General features: G+C 37.5%; 1 protein-coding gene and 1 long non-coding RNA gene across 4 annotated transcripts in view; one reads left to right on the top strand and one right to left on the bottom strand.

Annotated features, from left to right (window-relative positions):
• The window catches only part of ABCG2 (ATP binding cassette subfamily G member 2 (Junior blood group)), a 159,465-nt gene that overhangs the window by 45,291 nt on the left and 100,824 nt on the right, over positions 1-13,350 (bottom strand). The window lies entirely within an intron of this gene.
• On the top strand, positions 6,651-8,394 carry LOC116584463. Its single transcript, XR_004283203.1, has 2 exons — positions 6,651-6,923; positions 7,354-8,394. It is a non-coding gene; the product is annotated as an uncharacterized LOC116584463 (long non-coding RNA).

Raw genomic sequence — 13,350 nt, forward strand, 5'->3', positions numbered from 1 at the left:
AAAGGGTCTATCCAACAAGAAGATCTAACAAGAAGGGTAAATATTTATGCCCCTAACATGGGAGCAGCCAATTATATAAGCCAATGAATAACAAAATCAAAGAAACACATCAACAATAATACAATAATAGTAGGGGACTTTAATAGCCCTTTCACTGAAATGGACATATCATTTAAGCAAAAGATCAATAAGGAAATAAGGGCTTTAAATAACACACTGGACCAGATGGACATCACAGATACATTCAGAACATTCCATCCCAAAGCAACAGAATACACATTCTTCTCGAGTGCACATGGAACATTCTCCAGAATAGATCCCATCCTGGGTCACAAATCAGGTCTCAACCACCAAAAGACTGGAATCATTCCCTGCATATTTTTGGACCACAGTGTTTTAAAACTCAAACTCAGTCACAAGAGGAAAGTTGGAAAGAACTCAAATACATGAAGGCTAAAGAGCATCCTACTAAAGAATGAATGGGTCAAACAGAAAACTAAAGAAGAATTTTTAAAAATTCATGGAAACAAATGAAAATGAAAACACAACTGTTCAAAATCTTTGGGATGCAGCAAAAACAGTCCTAACAGGGAAGTGTATAGCAATACAAGCCTTTCTCAGGAAACAAGAAAGATCTCAAATATACAACCTAACCCTACACCTAAAGTAGCTGGAGAAAAAGGACAGCAAATAAAGATTAAACCCAGCAGAAGAGAAATAATAAGGTTTAGAGCAGAAATCAATGAAACAGAAACCAAAAGAACAGTAGAACAGATCAATGAAACTAGGAGCTGGTTCTTTGAAAGAATTAATAAGACTGATAAACCCCTGGCCAGACTTAAACAAAAAGAAAAGAGAAAGAACTCAAATTAATAAAATCATGAATGAAAGAGGAGCAATCACTACCAACACTGGAGAAATACTAACAATTATAAAAAAAATATTATGGGGGCACCTGAGTGGCTCAGTCATTAAGTAGCTTTTGGGCTCAGGTCATGATCCCAGGGCTCTGGGACTGAGCCCTGCATTGTGTTCCCTGCTCAGCGGGAAGCTTGCTTCTCCTTCACCCACTCCCCCTGCTTTTATCCCTTCTCTTGCTGTGCCTCTCCCTGTCAAATAAATAAATTTTTTTAAAACTTTAAAAAAATAAAAAATAAAGGATAAAATCTCTTTAAAAATAAAATTAAAACATATTATGAGCACAGAATACCAACAAATTAGACAGTCTAGAAGAAATGGATACATTCCTAGAGACGTATAAACTACCAAAACTGAACCAGGAAGAAATAGAAAACCTGCATAGAGCCATACCAGCAAGATTGAAGCAGTCATCAAAATCTCCCAACAAATAAGAACCCAGTGCCAGATGGTTTCCCAGGGAAATTCTCCCAAACATTTAAAGAATTAATACCTATTCTGAGACTATTCCAAAAAACAGAAAGGGAAGGAAAACTTCCAAACTCATTTTATGAGACCTTGATTCCAAAACCAGACAAAGACCCCACCAAAAAGGAGAATTACAGACCAATATCCCTGATGAACACAAATGCGAAAATTCTCACCAAAATACTAGCCAGTAGGATCCAACAGATCACTCACCATGACCAAGTGGGATTTATTCCTGGGCTGCAAGATTGGTTCAACATCCACAATCAATTAATATGATAGATTATATTAATAAATAAAGGACAAGAACTATATGATCCTCTCAATAGATACAGAAAAAGCATGAGACAAAGTACCATATCCTTTCTTGATTAAAACTCTTCACTGTCTAGGGATAGAGGGCACATACCTCAATATCATCAAAGCCATCTATGAAAAACCCACAGCGAATATCATTCTCAATGGGGAAAAACTGAGAGCTTTCCCCTAAGGTCAGGAACACAGCAGGGATGTCCACAATCACCACTGCAGTTTGGCAATGTGTCTAGACTAGAAGTTCTAGCCTCATCAATCAGACAACAAAAAGAAACAAAAGACATCTCAATCAGCAAAGAAGTAGTCAAACTCCTACTCTTTGTAGATGATATAATACTATATGTGGAAAACCCAAAAGACTTCACCCCAAAACTGCTAGAACTCAAACAGGAATTCAGTAAAGTGGCAGGATATAAAATCAATGCACAGAAATCAGCTGCATTTCTATACACCAGCAGCAAGACAGAAGAAAGAGAAATTAAGGAGTCAATACCATTTACAATTGCACCCAAAATCATAAGATTCCTAGGAATAAATCTAACCAAAGAGGCTAAGACTCTGTACTCAGAAACTATGAAATTCTCATGAAAGAAACTGAGGAGACACAAAGAAATGGAAAATCATTCCATGCTCATGGATTGAAAGAAAAAATACTGTGAAGATATCTATGCTACCTAGAGCAATCTACACATAAATGTGTATGCAATCCCTATCAAAATATCATCAATTTTTTCACAGAAATGGAACAAATAATCCTAAAATTTGTATGGAACAAGAAAAGACCCTGAACAGCCAGAGGAATGTTGAAAAAGAAAAGAAAAGCTGGTAGCATCCCCATTCCAGACTTCAAGCTCTATTACAAAGCTGTCATCATCAAGACAGTATGGTACTGGCACAAAAACAGACACATAGATCAACAGAACAGAACAGAGAGCCCAGAAATGGACCCTCAACTCTATGGTCAACCAATCTTTGACAAAGCAGAAAAGAATGTCCAATGGAAAAAAGACAGCCTCTTCAACAAATAGTGTTGGGAAATTGGACAGCCACGTGCAGAAGAATGAAACTGGACCAATTCCCTACACCATACACAAAAACAGACTCAAACAGATGAAAGACCTCAGTGTGAGACAGGAATCCATCAAAATCCTAGAGAAGAACACAGGCAACAACCTCTTTAACCTCAGCCACAGCAACTTCTTCCAAGACCATCACCAAAGGCAATGGAAGCAAAGGCAAAAAATGAACTACTGGGATTTCATCAAGACAAAAAGCTTTTTTTTCATCAAGACAAAAACCTTTTCACAGCAAAGGAAACAGTCAACAAAACCAAAATATAACTGACAGAATGGGAAAAGATATTTGCAAACGACATATCAGATAAAGGGCTAGTATCCAAAATCTATAAAGAACTGAACAAACTTAACACCCAAAGAACAAATAATCCATTCAAGAAATGGGCAGAAGACATCCAAATGGCCAAAAGACCATTTGGAGAAGTGCTCCACATCACTCAGCATCAGGAAAATACAAATCAAAACCACAATGAGATACCACTTCACACTAGTCAGAAAGGCTAAAATTAATAAGTCAGGAAACAACAGATGTTGGTGAGGATGGGAAGAAAAGGGAACCTCCCTACACTGTTAGTAAGAATGCAAGCTGGTGCAGCCACTCTGGAAAACAGTGTGGAGGCTCCTCAAAAAGTTGCAAACAGAGGTACCTATGACCTAGCAATTGTACTACTGGGTATTTCCCCCAAAGATAGAAATGCAGTGATCCAAAGGGGCATCTGCACCCCAATGTTTATAGCAGCAATGTCCATAATAGTCAAACTATGGAAAGAGCCCAGATGTCCATGGATATATGAATAGATAAAGAAGATGTGTTATATATATATATATTGCAGTCACCAAAAATGAAATCTTGCCATTTGCAATGATGTGAATGGGACTAGAAGGTATTATGCTAAGCAAAATAAGTCAATCAGAGAAAGACAATTATATGATCTCACTGATATATGGAATTTAAGGAACAAGGCAGAGGATCATAGGGGAAGAGAGGAAAAAATAAAACAAGAAACCAGAGAGGGAAACAAACCATAAGAGACTCTTAATCTCAGGACACAAACTGAGGGTTGCTAGAATGGAGAGGGGTGGAAGGGATGGGGTGACTGGGTAATAGACACTGGGGAGGGCATGTGTTGTGGTTAGCACTGTGTATTATGTAGGACTGATAAATCACAGACCTGTACCCATGAAACAATACATCATATGTTAAAAATAAAAAACAAATAAATAAAAATTTTGAAAATGTTTTTTGGGGGCACCTGGGTGGCTCAGACAGTTAAGCATCTGACTCGGTTTTGGCTCAGGTCATCATCTTGTGGTCCTGGGAAGGAGCCTAATGGGTTCTGTGCTCAGCAAAGAGTCGCCTTGAGATTCCCTTGTCCTCTGCTCCTCCCACCAGCATGCATGCATGTGCTCACACACTCTCAAATAAATAAACAAATAAAATCTTAAAAAAAATTTTTTTTTGATACAGTGGATTCAATAAAATGTTATTAAGCATTTTTAAAAAATAAGTCTGTTTTAAACTGCAATGCAATATATGTTTCCATTTGCAATGAACAGTCCATCTTGTTATGATAAGAACAAGCATGGGAGCTATATTAGGGAAGCAGACACAACTCTGAATGCATAAACTCCCCTAATGTCAATTAAATGTATAAACTCTTCAATGTAAATTAAACATTTAGTAAGTAAATATAGAATATGAAAATTAATAAAAATTCATGAAGCAGAAGAAAGATGAATGGGAGACAAACTTGCCTGGATTGAAAAGCATATTACGAGACAACTCAAGATTAGGGGAAGACCACATGATCACCATCATCCTGTTTTTGTTTTTGTTTTATTTAGGAGTTTTAGACATAGTTATTACAAAAAAGGGGGTTAATTCTGACAGTCAAGGACAAGAGAAATTTCTCTGAATTTATAGCTCCAGACTTTATACCCCTGGTTGTTATACTCCCTCAATTAGCCAAGAAAATAATCTCCAACAAAATTGCTCAGGATGACATAATCATTTCCATAATGGGTGAATATATTTAAACTCTACGAAGATTTAGAATTAGGTATAAAAATGATTTAGAAAATCAAACTAATAGTGAAGCAGGTAAAGAATTTAAAACAAAAACAGTATTAAATTTATAAAAGGAGTTTAAAAATGCTTCATTGGACAAGTTATAAAAGATTTAGATTGAGATACTTAATAGTTTGTGAAGCAGGTTTGAAATGTGAAATGTCCATAAACTTCATTTTTGTTTTCAGTTGTTTTTGTTTTGTTTTGTTTTTTAATTGAAGTATAATTGATAATCCCAGCTTTAATTTTTTTTAAAAAATCAGAGTTATCCACAAAGAACTTTTTATCTGGCTATGATGGAGTAGCTGTTCCAAACCAAGCATTCTCCTAAGAACAACCATAAAAATAAATAAAATACAAGGGGCAACTATTTGAAAAGTTCTCTCTGATGAGAGTAAGCAAAGCAGAACTTGCAGGGCCACGTTCCTGGAAAGCAGGGAACACAAAGGCAAACCCAGCATTCTGTGCCCTTTCCTATCAAGGCAAATTCCGCACAATTTGTGGGGTAAAATTCAGAAAAAACAGACAGAAAGAAGTTGCTAGAGGCTAAAAAGCTGAGCAAATATTTAAGCAGCCAGCGATATAGGAAATTCCCAACTTCTAATGTTTGTGGACCCTCAGGGAAGCTATCTGTGCTTAAACATCTCGCACTAAGGTCAAAATGACTAGCAAAACCTCAAAGCAAAGGCTCTCTTTCTGCCTGGAGCACATATGTCTGCGTGTTCAAAAAATAACCAAAAAGGAGTATTCCAAACAAAAAGATAAGAAAAACAAAACAAACCTCCCTGCTTTCCATAAGATTAAAGTCATACAGCTTTAAAATGCTAAAATCACAAGATAAAGTCTGGAACTTTCTGTAATGTCCTTCAACATCATGATTTGTAACTATTTATGTAGAAAACATACATAACCCGCACCAAACGTTTCCTCCCCTAAGTACTCTTTTCTTTGTCAAGATAATATATCCCAGGCAGCTGTCCTAACTTGGGCTCAAATAAAACTCTTTTCCTTTCTCTTTAAAAATTTTTAAAAGGTTTATTCATTTTGCATTGACATTTCCTGGTGTACTCAACTGGATATGAGAGCAACTCTCGTGAAATCACCTGGGAGTCCTCTGTAACTTGGCCCTGGGTACCAGCTGGGTTTATGGCCCTCTGACTTCTCAGCACCTCACAGATGTGTCAGATGAGCTCTCCTGATATCTGGACCTCCTTAATTTGAGTTGATAGTCCTGACTTTAATTCAAATTGTTGAGGGTTACAGGGAATGTTCTCTAGGTGGGCATAATCTAGAGGAGTTGGAGTTGATGGGTGGGCTGTTTTAATTTGGCATTATATTATCAATTTACTATAAACATAAGGCTTGAGTAAATTTTGAAATATGAGAAATATTTAGAAATATGAGAGACTGATTCACTCAGCTCTTGAAGAATAGGGACATTTGCCCCTTGTGGCCAAATGAGGTTTTCAGGTGACAGAAAGCCTAGTAGAAGTTTCAGAGAGAGAACTGTAGGGGTCCCATAGGAAATGTCCTGTCTCATAAGGTAATTAATCATTGGCTAATCCAAGAACACACACATAAAGACTGATCATTCAGTGATCCCAGCCCCCTTAATGGTCCTAGACCTCATTGAGAAAATCTAAGACACACCAGAGGGTGTATCACAAGTCTTGAAAGTATCTCTCACAAGCAGTCCCCTCTCGATGCACCACACTTAATAGTCTTAGCTCTTACTCAAGCCTCATTCTAGAAATAAAACTGAAACCAAAAGGAATGGGGAACCATGCTTCACAAGCTGCCCAGCCCCTGGAAAAACAATCATCCCCACAGGAAACTCCGGCAGGCTAGAGGTACAATACATGTAGATCGTGTACTTGCAAGTGCGTACTAGTGGGAAAATTTAAGGATAACCTGAGTCTCAGATCCCAAGTGCAGTTCTTTGGATATGTCAGGATTAGTTTTCTTGTGCACAAAATTAAAGAAAGCCAGCTCTAAGACTAAGCAGGCAGAAACTAACAAGCCATCTGGTTGAATCAGCAAAGCTCCTGGTTTTTGAGGAGGAACCAATGCTGGAGAAGGTACTCTGGGCTTCATTTGCTTTGTATTGTTCTGTTTTGTTCTTCCCTCTGAGCTTCATTTGGTTTCTCTGTTGCTATCTGTGGCCAAAACTGACCATGTTCTAACTGGCAGTGGAAAATAACTACTTAATGGATCATAAATAGTGCTATTTAGCCATCAGACTTGCTTTAATAAAAGGAGGGTACTTGGAAAGTGGGAATTTCATGTCCTCTCCACACATATTACTGAAACAGAAGTTCAATTTTGTTTGCAGCTCCTTTGTGTATGTATATCCATATCTGTAACCAATGAGATTATTTTCTCTACTTCCAGATGGTATTGCTAGAATTAATTTGTGAAGGAGCTCTATTTCATGAAGTTTAAAGGCAAGAGCTTGTAGAAATGGGCATTCTAAAACTCAAAGGTAAAAACAACTCTAATGCTTTTCAGGTTCACATCGATCTGGGATAAAATTCCATACATTCAGGCTTTTATGTTACTCCATAATAAAGCTACCTCACGGGAAGGAACCCAACTGATGGTCTGAAGAGATGAGAGTAGACAAAAATTTCCGACACCTGACCCCCTTCCCAAGAGTCAAAATAATGAGGAATGGGGGAGGAAGAGAGGCAGACCCTGGAAATCCTACAACCACCTGGCCAGACACAGACACAAGGACCAATGCCCAAGCCACTGCCAGCTCCTCCACCTCCTCCAGGGACCTGAGAAGCAAGCAGAGAAAAAGCCCTTTCTGCAGGAGTGAGAGACAGGAAATGAAGATAAGAGCAAGTGAGTCCAGACTTGGAATCTGTCTCCGGCCTCGCAGGCAGCAGCCTTAACACCTCTGCCTCCACCTCTCTTCCTGCTCCAGTACCACCACCTGGGCCGCTGAAGCTGCGGCTCCTAGACCATCCCCGGCGCCTCCCCCACCATCAACTCCTGCTCCTCCCACGCTCACTCTCCAGGAGCCCGAAGCCCCCCAGGCTATTGGGCCTCCTCCTTATGAAGTTCAAACTGGAGCAATCCCACATCAGCATGAGGAGGCCTGAGGGAACTCCTGAACTTAAACCGCTAGCTCACTTCATATTTCCTCCGCAGGAACCCCAGGGAAGACTGACAGCAGGGAACAAACTGTTGAGTGGACACAGGTGCAACATATTCAGTATTAAAGCTAATTCAAAGTTGTTGGCTTAACTAAAATGGACATTTTTGTAGTTATCGACATCAAATATAAAGCAGAAAATCAGCCTTTATTCTACCTGAATTTATTAAATTCATGTTTAACTTAAAATGATAGCTAAACTTGTCTCATGAAGTTTTCATGGGCACTTGTCAAGAGCAAATAGGCTAAACAAAGCTTATAGCCTTCAAAATCTCTGGTAAATTAAAACTTTGAAGTTTTGCTCATCTATATGATAAATTGGGTTGACTTCATTGGATATTTAAGTTTTTCCAAATAAGATAAAATACAGAAACATTTAATACTAAACATAAGATCTGTTTGCTTTTGTCTTATATATTACAGAGAAACTAAGACATTTGGGTCTGTCGGTAAACATGTTTTACACTTTATTAAAAATTATACTATGAAAAAATTTCTAAAAATTATGAAATGTATTCATAAATTTTCCAGTCTAAAGAATTCTACTGTAATAGACAGTTCACACCTATTTACTACTTAGCTTTCACTGGAGAATAAGGTTTCTAAGAGTTAAAATTCTGAGGGCACCTGGATGGCTCAATTAAGTGTCCATCTCTTCAGTTCTGCTCAGGTCATGATCTCAGGGTCATGAGATGGAGCTCTGAGTGGGGCTCCACACTGGGTGTGGAGCCTGCTTAAGATTATCTCGTTTCCTCTCCTTCTCTCCCAGCCCCAGCCCCACTCTCTAAGGAAAAAAAGAAAAAAATTAAATTTCAAAATGTAGAGTGCCTGGCTAGCTCAGTCAGTAAAGCATGCAACTCTTGATCTCATCTCAAGGTTCTGAGTTTGAGTCCCACGTTGGGTATAGAGATTATTTAAAAATAAAATATTTTTTTAAAAAACAAAAAACTGCTAAATGTAATTGAGACTGCTGGAAATGATAAAACAGCTCTGTATGTAGGAAACCAGGAGACATGAGAGAAATGTATACAGAATGAAAATATATTTTTATTGAGAGAAAAGAAAATAATTTTGTCCCAAAAAGACTGATTATTTTACACGGGAAGGCTTACAGGAGAGTGGGGGGACACCTGGGTGGTTCAGTCAGTTAAGCAACCCATTCTTGATTTCAGCTCAGGTCATGATCACGAGGTCCTGAAATTGAGCCCCACAAAGGGCTTTGCACGCATGGAACCTGCCTGAGATTCTCTCTCTTTCCCTCTACTTCTCCCCTGCAGCACTTTTACACTTTCTCTCTCCCTCTCTTGCTTTCTCTCTCAAAAACAAAAACAAAACAAAACAAAGAAAAAAAAAAGGAAAGGCTTACAACAAAGTCTGAAAGAAAAGGAAAGTTGTAGAAGGTTTGTGAAGGGGAATCTTTGGAAAAGAATTTCATGCGTGGTCAGCACTGACTAACATCAGAATTTATCCATTTCTTCTAGGTAGTCCAATTCGTTGACTTACAGTTTTTCATAATATTCTCTTATAGTTGTTTCTATTTCTATGGTGTTGGTTGTTATTTCTCCTCTCTCAGTTGTGATTTTACTTATCTGGATCCTTTCTTTTTTCTTTTTCGGCAAGTCTGGCTATGGGTTTATCAATTTTGTTAATTTTTTCAAAGAAACAGCTCCTGGTTTCATTGATCTGTTCTTTTTTTCTTACTATAACGTGTATTGCTGTGCTCATCTTTATTATCTTCTTCCTTATGCTGGTTTTAGCTTTTGTTTGTTGTTCTTTTTCTATACCAGTTTGCTTTTCCCCTTAAGTCAGGAACAAGACAAGGACATCCACTCTCACCACTTTCATTCAACATAGTACTGGAAATCCTAGTCACAGCAATCAGATGGCAAAAAGAAGTAAAGTAATCCAAATTGGTAAGGAAGAAGTTAAACTTTCACTATTTGCCGACAGCATACTCTAGGTAGAAAACCCAAAAGACTCCACCAAAAAATTCCTAGAACTGATACACAAATTCAGTAAAGTCACAGGATACAAAAATCAATGTACAGGGGCGCCTGGGTGGCTCAGTGGGTTAAGCCGCTGCCTTCGGCTCAGGTCATGATCTCAGGGTCCTGGGATCGAGTCCCGCATCGGGCTCTCTGCTCACCGGGGAGCCTGCTTCCTTCTCTCTCTCTGCCTGCCTCTCTGCCTACTTGTGATCTCTCTCTCTGTCAAATAAATAAATAAATAATAAAATCTTTAAAAAAAAAAATCGATGTACAGAAATCTGCTGCATTTCTATACACCAATAATGAAGCAGCAGAAAGAGAAATTAAGAAAACAATCCCATTTAAAACTGCACCAAAAATAATAAGATATCTAGGAATAAACCTAATGAAAGAAATAAAAGACCTATACTGTAAAACTATAAACACTGACCAAAAAAAAAAAAAAAAAAACTGAAGACAACACAAAGAAATGGAAAGAAATTAAATGCTTCATGCTTATGGATTAGAAGAACAAATACTGGACGTCTGGGTGGCTCAATCAGTTAAGCATCTGTCTTGAGCTCAGGTCACAATCTCAGGGTCCTGGGAACAAGCCTAACATTGGGCTCCCTGCTCAGCAGGAAGTCTGCTTCTCCCTCTCCCACTCTCCCTGCTTATATTCCCTCTCTCACTGTGTCCCTCCCCTCTCTGTCAAATAAATAAAAATCTTTAAAAAAAAAAAAAAAAGAACAAATATTGTTCAAATGTCTATACCCAAATCAATCTAGACATTTAACACAATCCCTATCATAATACCAATAGCATTTTTCACAGAACTAGAACAAACAATCCTAAAATTTGTATAGAACCACAAAAGACCCTGAATAGTCTAAGCAATCTTGAAAAAGAAAAGCAAAGTTGGAGGCATCACAATTCAGACTTCAAGTTATATTTACAAAGCTGTGGTAATCAAAACAGTATGATACTGGCACAAAATTAAGACACATAGTATAGAAAACCCAAAAATGAACCCACAAATATAAGCCAACTAATCTTCAACAAAACAGGAAAGAATATCCAATGGCAAAAAAATAGTCTCCTCACAAATGCTGTTGGGTAAACTGAACAGCAACATGCAAAAGAATGAAACTGGACCACTTTCTTACACAAGACACAAAAATAAATTCAAAATGGATGAAAGACCTAAATGCGAGAACTGAAACCATATAAATCCTAGCAGAGAACACAGACAGTAACCTCTTTGACATCAGTCATAACCACCTTTTTCTAGATATGTCTCCTGAGGCAAGGAAAAATTAACTATTGGGACTCTATTAAAATAAAAGCTTCTGCACAGCAAAGGAAATATCAACAAAACTAGAGGCAATTCTACAGAATGGGAGAAGATATCTGCAACTAACATATCTAATAAAGAGTTGGTATCCAAAATATACAAGGAACTGATACAAGTCAACACCCAAAAAAACCAAACAATGCAATTAAAAAATAGGCAGAAGAAATGAATAGACATTTCTCCAAGAAGACATACAGATGGCCAACAGACATATGAAGATGTTCATTTACCATCAGGGAAATGCAAATCAAAACTACAATACTTTATCACCTCACACCTGTCAGAATGGTTAAAAATCAACAACAGAAGAAACAACAGGTGTTGGCGAGCATGTGGAGAAAAAGGAACCCTTGTGCACTGTTGAAAGAAATGCAAGCTGGTGCAGCCACTCTGGAAGACAGTATGGTGGTTCCTCAAAAAGTTAAAAATACAATTACCCTATGACCCAATAAATCACACTACCGGTATTTACTCAAATACAAAAACACTAATTCAAAGGGATACATGCACCTCTCTGTTTACAGCAACATTATTTATAACAGCCAAGATATGGAAGCAATCCTAGTATCCATCAATTGAAGAATGGATAAATGTACACAATGGAATATTACTCAGCAATAAAAAATGAAACCTTGCCATTTGCAATGACACTGAGCAAGAGAGTATTGTTAAGCAAAATAAATCAGTCAGAGAAAGACAAATACCATATGATTTCACTCATATGTGGAATTTAAGAAACAAAACAAATGAGCAAAGGGAAAAAAATAAGAGAGTGAGAGAAACCAAGAAATAGACTCTTGGGTGCCTGGGTGGCTCAGTCCATTAAGTGTCCAACACTTGATTTCAGCTCAGGTCCTGATCTCATGACGAATGGGACTGAGCACCCCCCTACCTCAGTATCGGCCTCTGCGTTCGGCGGGAGTCTGCTTGGATATTATCTCCCTCTACCCTTTCCCTGGCTCCTGCTCATGTTCCTGCTCGTGCTCTCTCTCTCTCTCTCTCTCCCTCTCCCTCTCTTTCTCCCTTATAAATAAATAATTCCTTTAAAAAAAAAAAAGAAAGAAAGAAAGAAAAGAAAGAAAGAGACTCTTGGGCATCCTGGCTGGCTTGGTCAGTGCAGTGTGCGACTCTTGATCTGAGGATTGAGAGTTTAAGCCCTACATTGGTATAGAGAGCACTTAAAACTAAAATATAAAAAAACCAAGCAAGCAAGCAACAGACTCTTAATTATAGAGAACAAACTGATGGTCACCAGAAGAAAAAGGCTGTGGGCCTGGGTTAAATAGGTGATGGGGATTAAGGGCTTCAGTTCTAGTGATGAACACCCAGTGATGTATAGAAGCTCTGAATCACTATATTGTACACCTGAGACCTAATATAACACTGAAGGTTAACTAACTGGAATTGAAATAAAAATGTAAAATGAAAAAAAAATACACTGGTATAAAGTGAAAATCTGGTTTTTTTCTCTGTTAAAAAGACAAGGTTTTCTTGGATTGTTGGTCTGCTCTTGATAAGAAATTACAAAGTTTTTTTTTTCTTAATCGGCCCTGTAAAACCAAGTTTTTTTGTTTTTATCAGGTCTTTAATTACTTGAGAAAACTAAAATGTGCCAGTATTAAAGGAGCTGATGATTGCTAAGAGGTAGATAAACCTTGTATAGAAGCTTTTATTGCCACTTTAGTTAAACAGATCACAAAGTTTAAGTTTTGCAATGATCTCCAATTGTATTTAGGCATGTGCTTTAAAACTTTTTTATATTCTCAACAAACTCTCCAAAACTTTAAAATTCTAAATAAAGGTTTTTTGACTAATTAGGCTTGTTTGTTTGCTATGTTAGGTTACATGGGAAACACTGTCATAACCTTCTTAGATTATATTATGTGGGTAAATGCTACATAACTGTTCCAGAAATTATGTGAAATTCCTAAAGCTTTAATATGACACAGAATAATGTCATCATTTTAAATTCCAATTACTGAAATATTAAAATTTTAGGTATCTCAAAAATAACCAGATTTACT

Source organism: Mustela erminea, chromosome 2, assembly GCF_009829155.1.
Source record: "Mustela erminea isolate mMusErm1 chromosome 2, mMusErm1.Pri, whole genome shotgun sequence".
Lineage (NCBI taxonomy): Eukaryota > Metazoa > Chordata > Mammalia > Carnivora > Mustelidae > Mustela > Mustela erminea.